Consider the following 14,513-nt stretch of genomic DNA (forward strand, 5'->3'; position numbering starts at 1 on the left):
AACAATCTAGTCTTCAGATCTATATTGATTTCTTAGGAAGAGCAACAAAAAAAAAGGTTGTAAGTCAAATTGTTAAATACACTCTCGTAAGAAATATTCAATGCAGGACCTGACATCACCACGACAACACAAGTCAATAATAACTGACACTCTGATGAAGATGTGTTGGCATGTCAGCGGTGAAGAAGCACTGAATTTCAAATGAAGCATAAACAATTAACAATAAAACAATGACAAGCTTCTAAATTGAGAACAAAAGAGGCACGCAAGGCTGCAGAATAGAGCATCCTCTCCCAGGGGACCAGATAACGGCTCATTGAGAGATAACAGTATTACATTTTTAATCACCAAATTTGTTTTTCTTTGTACTGTGTACAATAATCTGACTACATGACTTGATTTGCAAAGAAGAAAAGAGAGATTTGAGGGTGAAGGGAAACATTGATGAGGAAAACAAGCTGAGAGGGTTACTGACTGAGGTCTGAGGGAGAAGGGGAACTGATGACGACAAGCTGAGAGGGTTACTGACTGAGGACTGAGAGAGAAGAGAAACATTGATGATGACAAGCTGAGAGAGTTACTGACTGAGGGAGAAGGGGAACTGATGACGACAAGCTGAGAGAGTTACTGACTGAGGTCTGAGGGAGAAGGGGAACTGATGACGGCAAGCTGAGAGGGTTAATGACTGAGGACTGAGAGAGAAGAGAAACATTGATGATGACAAGCTGAGAGAGTTACTGGCTGAGGGAGAAGGGGAACTGATGACGACAAGCTGAGAGGGTTACTGACAGGTCTGAGGGTGAAGGGGAACTGATGACGACAAGCTGAGAGGGTTAATGACTGAGGACTGAGGGAGAAGAGAAACATTGATGATGACAAGCTGAGAGAGTTACTGACTGAGGGAGAAGGGGAACTGATGACGACAAGCTGAGAGGGTTACTGACTGAGGTCTGAGGGAGAAGGGGAACTGATGACGACAAGCTGAGAGGTTTACTGACTGAGGTCTGAGGGAGAAGGGGAACTGATGACGACAAGCTGAGAGGGTTAATGACTGAGGACTGAGGGAGAAGGGGAACTGATGACGACAAGCTTAGAGGGTTACTGACAGGTCTGAGGGAGAAGGGGAACTGATGACGACAAGCTGAGAGGGTTACTGACTGAGGACTGAGAGAGAAGAGAAACATTGATGATGACAAGCTGAGAGAGTTACTGACTGAGGGAGAAGGGGAACTGATGACGACAAGCTGAGAGGGTTACTGACTGAGGTCTGAGGGAGAAGGGGAACTGATGACGACAAGCTGAGAGGGTTAATGACTGAGGACTGAGGGAGAAGGGGAACTGATGACGACAAGCTGAGAGGGTTACTGACAGGTCTGAGGGAGAAGGGGAACTGATGACGACAAGCTGAGAGGGTTACTGACTGAGAACTGAGAGAGAAGAGAAACATTGATGATGACAAGCTGAGAGAGTTACTGACTGAGGGAGAAGGGGAACTGATGACGACAAGCTGAGAGAGTTACTGACTGAGGACTGAGGGAGAAGGGGAACTGATGACGACAAGCTGAGAGAGTTAATGACTGAGGTCTGAGGGAGAAGGGGAACTGATGACGACAAGCTGAGAGAGTTAATGACTGAGGTCTGAGGGAGAAGGGGAACTGATGACGACAAGCTGAGAGGGTTACTGACTGAGGTCTGAGGGAGAAGGGAAACATTGATGAGGAGAACAAACTACGAGGGTTACTGACTGAAAGCTGAGGGTGAACGGAAACATTGATTGATGATGAAAAGCTGAGAGAGTTACTGACTCAGGTGAATGATTAAAGAGTACTGCATCAACACATTAAGAAACCACACCACTAAGGGGAATGATGAACAGGAACTAGGAAGCGAGTATATTTATACAGAATGTACAGTATATGTCAACAAGTCAAGAGACCACACACCAAACTATGCATTTCCTTTAGCCTATGCAAACCAATTTGCGGGCGAACCATAACAATGCTTTGGTGAAGTTAAACTGTGTTCTTGTCTCACAGCAGTGAAAAATAGAGCAACCTGTTAACATTCAGAAATGCGACTTAGCCTGCGATCTGGCTAGCCAGAGGACCATACAGTATGTGTGTGCAGCCCAATAGCGGAAAATGTCAATACGTCATTGGAGCACTGCCGGTGTCCCAAATGACACCCTATTCCCTAAATATAGAGTGTTACGTTTGACCAGGATCCATAAGTCCCTTTTTAAAATTTGTGCACTATATAGGAAATAGGGTGTCATTTGGGTCTCAAACACTCTTTTCTAAGGCTAGCAGTGGGGGATTGGAAAAGAGAAAGGGGGAATACCTAGTCAGTTGTCCAACTGAATGCGTTCAACTGAAATGTGTCTTCCGCATTTAGCCCAACCCCTCTGAATTAGAGATTAATCGGAGGACGGGTATAGATAGTGAAATCATTTAAGGTTTAGAGGTTAATGGGGTAGAAGGTAAAATTTACTTTTTAAGATTATTGCCCTTAAATTATTAGGTTGTTGAGGGCCAACACTGCCACGTGACTCCTTCCATCAGACAGAGTAAGAAATGAGCAATCAACCTAAATTAACGAGCAAATAATTGGTCAAACCATGAAAGGAACTGTGGTAGTGTTATGTCAGAAGAGATGTGTTGTAGATCAGACGTTTGATTGATCCGAACTGCCTGTTTATAGGACATCTAAAGCTCGTCTGATTACCTCATTCTAGTCTAACATTCGGTAGCTAGATCAGGTTAACCGGATCCCCTCAGAGAATTATTGGGCTGTAGTCGGTCCACTTAGCTAGCGTTAATATTTTTCTTGCCACTGAGACTGAAACCCGATTTTTTTTTTTTTTTACAACTTTTTTTTTAATGATTTAATGCATCAAATATGAAGACAAAGTTAGGAACTGACATTCTGTACTTGTCCACATTGTTTGAAGAAGTGTACGTTTTCGGTAAGTAGCTGTCAGACAGTTACGTTTGGTACTGTGTATTATTCAACATTTCACGACGTAAATAGCTTTGTGTTACAGACCTCACCGACCAATTAAAATGGGTGATACCGTGACACAGTTGGACAGAGAAAGTTCTTCAAAAAAGTGACCTACTGTAATGTAGGTTTAGTTTTCTAGCAAATTTATATCACAGTTTACAGGAGAGAATAATGTGTGATCCGTCTCTGTAGTGCTGGGTCGCTGACCCTCTCCTCTCCATCTTTACGCCTCTCCAGACCACTGGTTTCCAAGCACCCACTGCCATGCCTGGTAGAGAGATGGAGATAAGTGCATGTGATGGTAGCCACATCAAAGCGGTGGAAGAGTGTCTTAGCGAGCAGAGGCAGTGGAGCTCGAAACGCAGCTTTGATCATTCTCAGCGTTCTGATCATTAAAATATTGGATAAATAATTGATTAAAACCAGAGCTCTGTATCCCAATTTATTCCAACCTTGACACTCGTCTTGTCTTTCGCTTTATATCAATAAGTGTGTGGGTACAACTCTGAGAGGAACATGGATGAATTGTGCCTCTCCATTCAGAGTCTTTAAATAATACATAAAACATCACCAACTGACATCACTTACAGTCTGTAGATATAATATGATTATATGGTTATAACCCTCATTCTCCCGAGACGATATGGTTAATAACCCTCATTCTCCCATGACGATATGGTTATAACCCTCGTTCTCCCGTGATGATATGGTTATAACCCTCGTTCTCCCGTGATTATATGGTTATAACCCTCGTTCTCCTGTGACAATATGGTTAATAACCCTCATTCTCCCGTGACGATATAGTTATAACCCTCATTCTCCCGTGACGATATGGTTATAACCCTTGTTCTCCCGTGACAATATGGTTATAACCCTTGTTCTCCCGTGACAATATGGTTATAACCCTCTTTCTCCTGTGACAATATGGTTATAACCCTCTTTCTCCCATGACAATATGGTTATAACCCTCATTCTCCCGTGACGATATGGTTAATAACCCTCATTCTCCCATGACGATATGGTTATAACCCTCGTTCTCCCGTGACGATATGGTTATAACCCTTGTTCTCCCGTGACGATATGGTTATAACCCTTGTTCTCCCGTGACAATATGGTTATAACCCTTGTTCTCCCGTGACAATATGGTTATAACCCTTGTTCTCCCGTGACAATATGGTTATAACCCTTGTTCTCCCGTGATGATATGGTTATAACCCTCGTTCTCCTGTGACAATATGGTTATAACCCTCTTTCTCCCATGACAATATGGTTATAACCCTCATTCTCCCGTGACGATATGGTTATAGCCCTCGTTCTCCCGTGATGATATGGTTATAACCCTCGTTCTCGCGTGACGATATGGTTATAACCCTCGTTCTCCCGTGACGATATGGGTAATAACCCTCATTCTCCCGTGACGATATGGTTATAACCCTCGTTCTCCCGTGATTATATGGTTAATAACCCTCATTCTCCCGTGACAATATGGTTAATAACCCTCATTCTCCCGTGACGATATGGTTATAACCCTCATTCTCCCGTGACGATATGGTTATAACCCTTGTTCTCCCGTGACAATATGGTTATAACCCTTGTTCTCCCGTGACAATATGGTTATAACCCTCTTTCTCCCATGACAATATGGTTAATAACCCTCATTCTCCCGTGACGATATGGTTATAACCCTCATTCTCCCGTGACGATATGGTTATAACCCTTGTTCTCCCGTGACAATATGGTTATAACCCTTGTTCTCCCGTGACAATATGGTTATAACCCTCTTTCTCCCATGACAATATGGTTATAACCCTCATTCTCCCGTGACGATATGGTTATAGCCCTCGTTCTCCCGTGATTATATGGTTATAACCCTCATTCTCCCGAGACGATATGGTTAATAACCCTCATTCTCCCATGACGATATGGTTATAACCCTCGTTCTCCCGTGATGATATGGTTATAACCCTCGTTCTCCCGTGATTATATGGTTATAACCCTCGTTCTCCTGTGACAATATGGTTAATAACCCTCATTCTCCCGTGACGATATAGTTATAACCCTCATTCTCCCGTGACGATATGGTTATAACCCTTGTTCTCCCGTGACAATATGGTTATAACCCTTGTTCTCCTGTGACAATATGGTTATAACCCTCTTTCTCCTGTGACAATATGGTTATAACCCTCTTTCTCCCATGACAATATGGTTATAACCCTCATTCTCCCGTGACGATATGGATAATAACCCTCATTCTCCCATGACGATATGGTTATAACCCTCGTTCTCCCGTGACGATATGGTTATAACCCTTGTTCTCCCGTGACGATATGGTTATAACCCTTGTTCTCCCGTGACAATATGGTTATAACCCTTGTTCTCCCGTGACAATATGGTTATAACCCTTGTTCTCCCGTGACAATATGGTTATAACCCTTGTTCTCCCGTGATGATATGGTTATAACCCTCGTTCTCCTGTGACAATATGGTTATAACCCTCTTTCTCCCATGACAATATGGTTATAACCCTCATTCTCCCGTGACGATATGGTTATAGCCCTCGTTCTCCCGTGATGATATGGTTATAACCCTCGTTCTCGCGTGACGATATGGTTATAACCCTCGTTCTCCCGTAACGATATGGGTAATAACCCTCATTCTCCCGTGACGATATGGTTATAACCCTCGTTCTCCCGTGATTATATGGTTATAACCCTCGTTCTCCCGTGACAATATGGTTAATAACCCTCGCTCTCCCGCGACGATATGGTTATAACCCTCGTTCTCCCGTGACGATATGGGTAATAACCCTCATTCTCCCGTGACGATATGGTTATAACCCTCGTTCTCCCGTGATGATATGGGTATAACCCTCGTTCTCCCGTGACAATATGGTTAATAACCCTCGCTCTCCCGTGACGATATGGTTATAACCCTCGTTCTCCCGTGACGATATGGGTAATAACCCTCATTCTCCCGTGACGATATGGTTATAACCCTCGTTCTCCCGTGATGATATGGTTATAACCCTCGTTCTCCTGTGACAATATGGTTAATAACCCTCGCTCTCCCGTGACAATATGGTTAATAACCCTCGCTCTCCCGCGATGATATGGTTATAACCCTCGTTCTCCTGTGATGATATGGTTATAACCCTCGTTCTCCCGTGATGATATGGTTATAACCCTCGTTCTCCCATGACGATATGGTTATAACCCTCGTTCTCCCGTGATGATATGGTTATAACCCTCGTTCTCCCGTGATGATATGGTTATAACCCTCGTTCTCCCATGACGATATGGTTATAACCCTCGTTCTCCCGTGATGATATGGTTATAACCCTCGTTCTCCCATGATGATATGGTTATAACCCTCGTTCTCCCGTGATGATATGGTTATAACCCTCGTTCTCCCGTGATGATATGGTTATAACCCTCGTTCTCCTGTGATGATATGGTTATAACCCTCGTTCTCCCGTGATGATATGGTTATGACCCTCGTTCTCCCATGATGATATGGTTATAACCCTCGTTCTCCCGTGATGATATGGTTATAACCCTCGTTCTCCCGTGACGATATGGTTATAACCCTCGTTCTCCCGTGATGATATGGTTATAACCCTCGTTCTCCCATGATGATATGGTTATAACCCTCGTTCTCCCGTGATGATATGGTTATAACCCTCGTTCTCCCGTGATGATATGGTTATAACCCTCGTTCTCCCATGACGATATGGTTATAACCCTCGTTCTCCCATGATGATATGGTTATAACCCTCGTTCTCCCATGATGATATGGTTATAAACAAATTGATGGTCACACCAGATTCTGACTGGTATTCTGATCCACTCCCATACTTTTTTTTCAAGGTATCTGTGACCAACAGATGCATATTTGTATTCCCAGTCATGTGAACTTCATAGATTACGGCTTAATAAATTGACTGTTAGCTAACGTTTCCAGCAAACACAAAACAAATGTAATGTTTTAACGTTAACGTTAGCTAACATTAGCTAACATTTGCAAACTATTTCCCTCATTGAACTCATCCCCTGTTTTATTTTCTTTCCAGCCTTGTGTCTTCGTGTCTTTCTTTACAGAAAGTTTATCTATCTACCTGTATAGATGAAAATGGTAAATTGCTAACATAATAATATCTGTTTTTCCTAAAGTGTGTTTTGGCAATCCTTGCAACCTAATGTGTGGTGTTTGTCTGGCAATTTGTTTGCAGTGCCACAGAGTACTGTACTGTGGTTGTTTCACCAGCCAATCCTACATCTGTCTGTGGTTGTTTCACCAGCCAATCCTACATCTGTCTGTGGTTGTTTCACTAGCCAACCCTACATCTGTCTGTGGCTGTTTCACCAGCCAATCCTACATCTGTCTGTGGTTGTTTCACCAGCCAATCCTACATCTGTCTGTGGTTGTTTCACCAGCCAATCCTACATCTGTCTGTGGTTGTTTCACCAGCCAACCCTACCTATCTGTTGTTGTCTGTCGTTGCAGAGGTCACAGGAGTCAGAGAAGCCTTAGCATGTTTACTATGAGTGAGAAACATCGTCAGGGGACGCCCACAGTCCCCTGGGCACTGCGTTTATCATGTAACTTTCCCAAGCATCTGTACAGTACAGGACCATGTCAAAGGGGATCACAAGCCTGGCAGGGCTGAAGGATAAAGGTTTGAATGTTTTGAAGGCTGAAGAGTTCACAGTGTAGTAAATTAGATCTGTGTACTGTCTGTCTTGGGCATTAAGTGAAGATCTGTGTACTGTCTGTCTAGGGCAGTAAGTGAAGATCTGTGTACTGTCTGTCTAGGGCAGTAAGTAAAGATCTGTGTACTGTCTGTCCAGGGCAGTAAGTGAAGATCTGTGTACTGTCTGTCTAGGGCAGTAAGTGAAGATTTGTGTACTGTCTGTCTAGGGCAGTAAGAGAAACACTGTGAATTGTCTGTCTAGGGCAGTAAGTGAAGGTCTGTGTACTGTCTGTCTAGGGCAGTAAGTGAAGATCTGTGTACTGTCTGTCTAGGGCAGTAAGTGAAGATCTGTGTACTGTCTGTCTAGGGCAGTAAGAGAAACACTGTGAATTGTCTGTCTAGGGCAGTGAATTATGATCTGAATATTTCGTTTTCTACTGAAAATGGAGTAGATTGGGAGAACGATATGAAATGTAGTGTATGATGCGATAAATTAAGTGTTAAGACATTGACTCCGGGGCCCTTGTACTCTTAATAGTTTAACACTAATGAGATCTGGGTGCTCCCTCCCTCCCTCCAGTCACTGCAGTCAGGCTGCTCACTTCACAGTTTATTTAACAGTGTAAATAACTTTAAAGATGTGAAGACAGAAGCAGAGAGAGCTCATCTTGGCTGAGCTGCCAAAGCAACCCCACTCGTTTTCGTTTCCCATTACTTCAGTCGTGACCGGAGGATCTCTTTGGTGAGTAGCGAGTGGTGAGAACGGTTATAGTCAACTGCTGTTCAACTGTGTGAATTCTTTGAAATGACGGTCAAGACCGAGCTGTGTCATGACAGCTCAGTACTCCAGTGTCAATGAGGGGCCGTGGACTTGTGCAACCGATAAGACGGGGTTTGGGCTGCCTGTGTTTATTAACGCAGGGTAGGAGACGGCTCTCTCACAACTCAGTCGGCACTGTCAGTGTCAGTGTTTCGCAGCTGCAGGCCTACTCCCGTCAGCTGACATTACTGTATGAGCCTGACATGGCTCGAGTGTACATTCCTTACCATAACTTATATTTCTTGTGAACTTGAGATTGTAGGCGATCAGTCTGTTTTACATTTTCAACAATAGATCTACTAAAATGAAAATAAAATTGGCGAACAAACTTTTCACCGTTTCAACTTATGCTACTTTATACAACCTATAGGTAATTATTCACACTCAAATAAGAGAAGATCTCTTTACACGACAAGGGTTAAGAGGTGTGAATTCTGTCAGTTTGAGATATGCCGCCCTGGCCTGAGTGCGTAATGGGGTTGTAGTTTACTTTCATGTAAGCAATATATAACATTTTGGGTGACCCGACCAAATTCACATATAAATACTCACATATGTGAGTTATAGATCTGTCATTCTCATCGAAAGCAAGTCTAAAAACAATAGATCTGTTCTATGTGCTCTATTTCTATGCTTCCAGTTCTTAAGTTTAGCTTTTGTGTCTTTGGATTTTGAACACCAGCTTCAAACAGCTGTTCATACTATAGTTTTAGTTAAGAGAAATATATTTCACAGCGCATTAGATGGTACAGTGATTTTATACACTATACTAGCTTTTTTGGTAACATAAACTCAATTGACGATTAGAGATTTAGCAACCAGGAAATGGCAGAGATTTAGCATTACGTGGTGAGTTTTTCCCCTTAACAATCCCTTTCTCTCAAAGCAGCAAGCCATCCAGTATGAGAGAGAGAGAGAGAGAGAGAGAGAGAGAGAGAAAGAGAGAGAGAGAGAGAGAGCGAGAGAGAGAGAGAGAGAGAATAATGCAGGCAGATGTAGGCCCATACCCGCTAATTATCAAAATCCAGAAAAGAGACGTTCAATTCTACAACCTAGGTGGAAGAGATTCCCAAATCTTCCATAACAAAGCCATCACCTACAGAACAATGAACCTGGAGAAGAGCACCCTAAGCAAGCTGGTCCTGGGGCTCTGTTCACAAACACAAACAGACCCCACAGAGCCCCAGGACAGCAACACAATTAGAGCCAACCAAATCACGAGAAAACAAAAAGATAATTACTTGACACATTGGAAATAATTTCCCCAAAAAACAGAGCAAACGAGAATGCTATTTGGCCCTAAACAGAGTACACAGTGGCAGAATACCTGACTACTGTGACTGACTCAAAGCTTTGACTATGTACAGACTCAGTGAGCATAACCTTGCTATTGAGAAAGGCAGCCTAAGGCAGACCTGACTCTCAAGAGAAGACAGGCTATGTGCACACTGCCTACAAAATGAGGTGGAAACTAAGCTGCACTTCCTAACCTCCTGCCAAATGTATGTTATTAGAGACACATATTTCCCACAGATTACACAGACCCACAAAGAATTTGAAAACAAATCCAATTTTGATCAACTCCCATATCCATTGGGTGAATTACCACAGTGTGCCATCACAAGACTTGAGCAAGACTTGTGACGTGTTGCCACAAAAAAAGGGCAACCAGTGTATTTATGTTAAAAAATATATATTCCCATTTCTACTTAAACTATTTGCACATCATTACAACACATAATATGAATATTTGAAATGGCTTTATTTTTTTGGAACTTCTGTGAGTGTAATGTTTACTGTTACATTTGTATAGTTCATTTCACTTTTGTTAATGATCTACCTCACTTGCTTTGGCAATGTTACCATACATTTCCCATGCTAATAAAGCTCCTTGAATTGAGTTGAAATGTAATATAATATAATTGAAATGTAATTGAATTGAAATAAATTGAATTTAAATTGAATTGCGATGCAACATATTGATTGTCCTCAGTACCAGCGGCTAGCCCTTCCTGATTTCATTAGGCTGCCTGGTGTTAATTACTCCACACTCTAACCTTTCCCTGTTTTATTTGGACCGACAAAATTGGCTGAGTTCAAGAAGAGGGCTACGTCCCAAATGGCACCATCATTTCATATAGTGCACTACTTTTGACCAGAGTCTTGTCAAAAGTGGTCCACTATATAGGGAATAGGGTGCCATTTTGAACGCACTTGAGGTGAGAATAAAAGGCAGAGTAGCTTGACGTGTTTGTTGGATCCCTGAGCCGCCTCCCAAGCGGCGTCATAATTAAAAAAATTCATCAATGTTCTTCTTCGCTCATCAAATTATGCTGGAGAAGGAGGCTAAGAGGTCATTGTTTTGGGAGGGAGGACTCATTTATGACATCATCTCACTGGTCTGATCTGGTTAGTTGTTTAGGGAGTTACATCAGTCAAGTGGTTTTCATGTGTTTTTATTTAAATACACAATTGGCTTTTTTTTACCAATTTGATCATCTTTATTTATTCCTTTACTGTCTAGTCTTTTCTTGGGACTTACCACCGTGATTTCAGAGTCTGTCTCAAAGGGCACTTCAACTCCTAAGGACTTTAAAGGAAGGCTTAAATGCAGGAATACATACACGTTGGGTTAAATGTAGGAATAATCATATGATGCTTATATGATCTGGTATATACGTTTGTATTGTTAGCTAAAAGAGAAAAATATACATAACATCTATTAATGACTTCACAGATGACACAATAAAATATGCTTTAGAAGATCACGATCACGATGGCGACAATGTCCTTTAATCCTTAAAATATATACTGAACCAAAAAAATATAAACACAACATGTAAAGTGTTGCTTCCCATGTTTCATGAGCTGAAATAACAGATCCTAGAACTGTTTCATACGCACAGAAAAAGCTAATTTCTCTCAAATATGTTGCACACAAATTTGTTTACATCCCTGTCAGTGAGCATTTCTCCTTTTCCCACGTAATCCATCCACCTGACAGATGTGGCATATCAAGAAGCTGATTAAACAGCATGATCATTACACAGGTGCACCTTGTGCTGGGTGACAATGAAAGGCCACTCTAAAATGGGCAGTTTTGTAATACAACACAATGTCACAGATTTCTCAAATTTGAGGGAGTGTGCAATTGGCATGCTGACTGCAGGAATGTCCACCAGAGCTGTTGCCAGAGAATTTATACAATTGAATGTTCATTTCTCTGACATAAGCCAAAGCCATTGTCCAAACCAGCCTCACAGTCGCAGACCATCTTTAACCACGCCAACCCAGGACCTCCGCGTCCGGCCTCTTCACCTGCGGGAATGTCTTAGACCAGCCACCCAGACAGCTGATGAAACGGAGTATTTCTGTCTGCAATAAAGCGCGTTTGTGAGGTTAAATTAATTCTGATTGGCTGGGCCTGGCTCCCCAATGGATGGGCCAACGGCTGCACCCTTGCCCAGTCATGTATTTGTATATGTATTTATTATGGATCCTCATTAGTTCCTGCCAACGCAGCAGCTACTCTTCCTGGGGTCCAGCAAAAACGAAGGCATTTACATGTATTATTTATTTATTTACATTTATTTTTTTTAAACATTACAATACATTCATAACATATTTCACAACATATTAAGCGTGTGCCCTGAGGCCCCTACTCCACTACAACATATCTACAGTACTAAATTCATGTGTACGTGTGTGTTTAATGTGTGTGTGTCTCTTCACAGTCCCCACTGTTAAGGTGTATTTTTATCTGTTTTCTAAATGTAATTTTACTGCTTTCATCAGTTACTTGATGTGTAGTAGAGGTCCCTGTAGTCATGTCTCTATGTAGTACTGTGGAATAGAGTTCCATGTAGTCATGGCTCTATGTAGTACTGTGGAATAGAGTTCCATGTAGTCATGGCTCTATGTAGGACTGTGGAGTAGACTTCCATGTAGTCATGGCTCTATGTAGTACTGTGGAATAGAGTTCCCTGTAGTCATGGCTCTATGTAGTACTGTGGAATAGAGTTCCATGTAGTCATGGCTCTATGTAGTACTGTGGAGTAGACTTCCATGTAGTCATGGCTCTATGTAGTACTGTGGAATAGAGTTCCATGTAGTCATGGCTCTATGTAGTACTGTGGAGTAGAGTTCCATGTAGTCATGGCTCTATGTAGTACTGTGGAATAGAGTTCCATGTAGTCATGGCTCTATGTAGTACTGTGGAATAGAGTTCCATGTAGTCATGGCTCTATGTAGTACTGTGGAATAGAGTTCCATGTAGTCATGTCTCTATGTAGTACTGTGGAATAGAGTTCCATGTAGTCATGGCTCTATGTAGTACTGTGGAATAGAGTTCCATGTAGTCATGGCTCTATGTAGTACTGTGGAATAGAGTTCCATGTAGTCATGTCTCTATGTAGTACTGTGGAATAGAGTTCCATGTAGTCATGGCTCTATGTAGTACTGTGGAATAGAGTTCCATGTAGTCATGTCTCTATGTAGTACTGTGGAATAGAGTTCCATGTAGTCATGGCTCTATGTAGTACTGTGGAATAGAGTTCCATGTAGTCATGGCTCTATGTAGTACTGTGGAGTAGAGTTCCATGTAGTCATGGCTCTATGTAGTACTGTGGAATAGAGTTCCATGTAGTCATGGCTCTATGTAGTACTGTGGAATAGAGTTCCATGTAGTCATGGCTCTATGTAGTACTGTGGAATAGAGTTCCATGTAGTCATGGCTCTATGTAGTACTGTGGAGTAGAGTTCCATGTAGTCATGGCTCTATGTAGTACTGTGGAATAGAGTTCCATGTAGTCATGGCTCTATGTAGTACTGTGGAATAGAGTTCCATGTAGTCATGGCTCTATGCAGTACTGTGGAATAGAGTTCCATGTAGTCATGGCTCTATGTAGTACTGTGGAATAGAGTTCCATGTAGTCATGGCTCTATGTAGTACTGTGGAATAGAGTTCCATGTAGTCATGGCTCTATGTAGTACTGTGGAATAGAGTTCCATGTAGTCATGGCTCTATGTAGTACTGTGGAGTAGAGTTCCATGTAGTCATGGCTCTATGTAGTACTGTGGAGTAGAGTTCCATGTAGTCATGGCTCTATGTAGTACTGTGGAATAGAGTTCCATGTAGTCATGGCTCTATGTAGTACTGTGGAATAGAGTTCCATGTAGTCATGGCTCTATGTAGTACTGTGGAATAGAGTTCCATGTAGTCATGGCTCTATGTAGTACTGTGGAATAGAGTTCCATGTAGTCATGGCTCTATGTAGTACTGTGGAATAGAGTTCCATGTAGTCATGGCTCTATGTAGTACTGTGGAATAGAGTTCCATGTAGTCATGGCTCTATGTAGTACTGTGGAGTAGAGTTCCATGTAGTCATGGCTCTATGTAGTACTGTGGAATAGAGTTCCATGTAGTCATGGCTCTATGTAGTACTGTGGAATAGAGTTCCATGTAGTCATGGCTCTATGCAGTACTGTGGAATAGAGTTACATGTAGTCATGGCTCTATGTAGTACTGTGGAATAGAGTTCCATGTAGTCATGGCTCTATGTAGTACTGTGGAATAGAGTTCCATGTAGTCATGGCTCTATGTAGGACTGTGGAATAGAGTTCCATGTAGTCATGGCTCTATGTAGGACTGTGGAATAGAGTTCCATGTAGTCATGGCTCTATGCAGTACTGTGGAATAGAGTTCCATGTAGTCATGGCTCTATGTAGGACTGTGGAATAGAGTTCCATGTAGTCATGGCTCTATGTAGTACTGTGGAATAGAGTTCCATATAGTCATGGCTCTATGTAGTACTGTGGAATAGAGTTCCATGTAGTCATGGCTCTATGTAGTACTGTGGAATAGAGTTCCATGTAGTCATGGCTCTATGTAGTACTGTGGAATAGAGTTCCCTGTAGTCATGGCTCTATGTAGTACTGTGGAATAGAGTTCCATGTAGTCATGGCTCTATGTAGTACTGTGGAATAGAGTTCCATGTAGTC

The 14,513-nt window shown here is 42.2% G+C and overlaps 1 protein-coding gene and 1 long non-coding RNA gene across 2 annotated transcripts in view; one reads left to right on the top strand and one right to left on the bottom strand.

The window, feature by feature from the left end:
* The window catches only part of LOC110504499 (protocadherin-11 X-linked), a 328,975-nt gene that overhangs the window by 138,774 nt on the left and 175,688 nt on the right, over positions 1-14,513 (bottom strand). The gene's annotated exons all lie outside the window — the stretch shown is intronic.
* LOC149971524 (uncharacterized) overlaps positions 1-14,513 on the top strand; it is a 58,281-nt gene that overhangs the window by 25,344 nt on the left and 18,424 nt on the right. The window lies entirely within an intron of this gene.

Source organism: Oncorhynchus mykiss, chromosome 25 (genome assembly GCF_057628025.1).
Source record: "Oncorhynchus mykiss isolate SJ-2025 chromosome 25, ASM5762802v1, whole genome shotgun sequence".
NCBI classification, from domain to species: domain Eukaryota; kingdom Metazoa; phylum Chordata; class Actinopteri; order Salmoniformes; family Salmonidae; genus Oncorhynchus; species Oncorhynchus mykiss.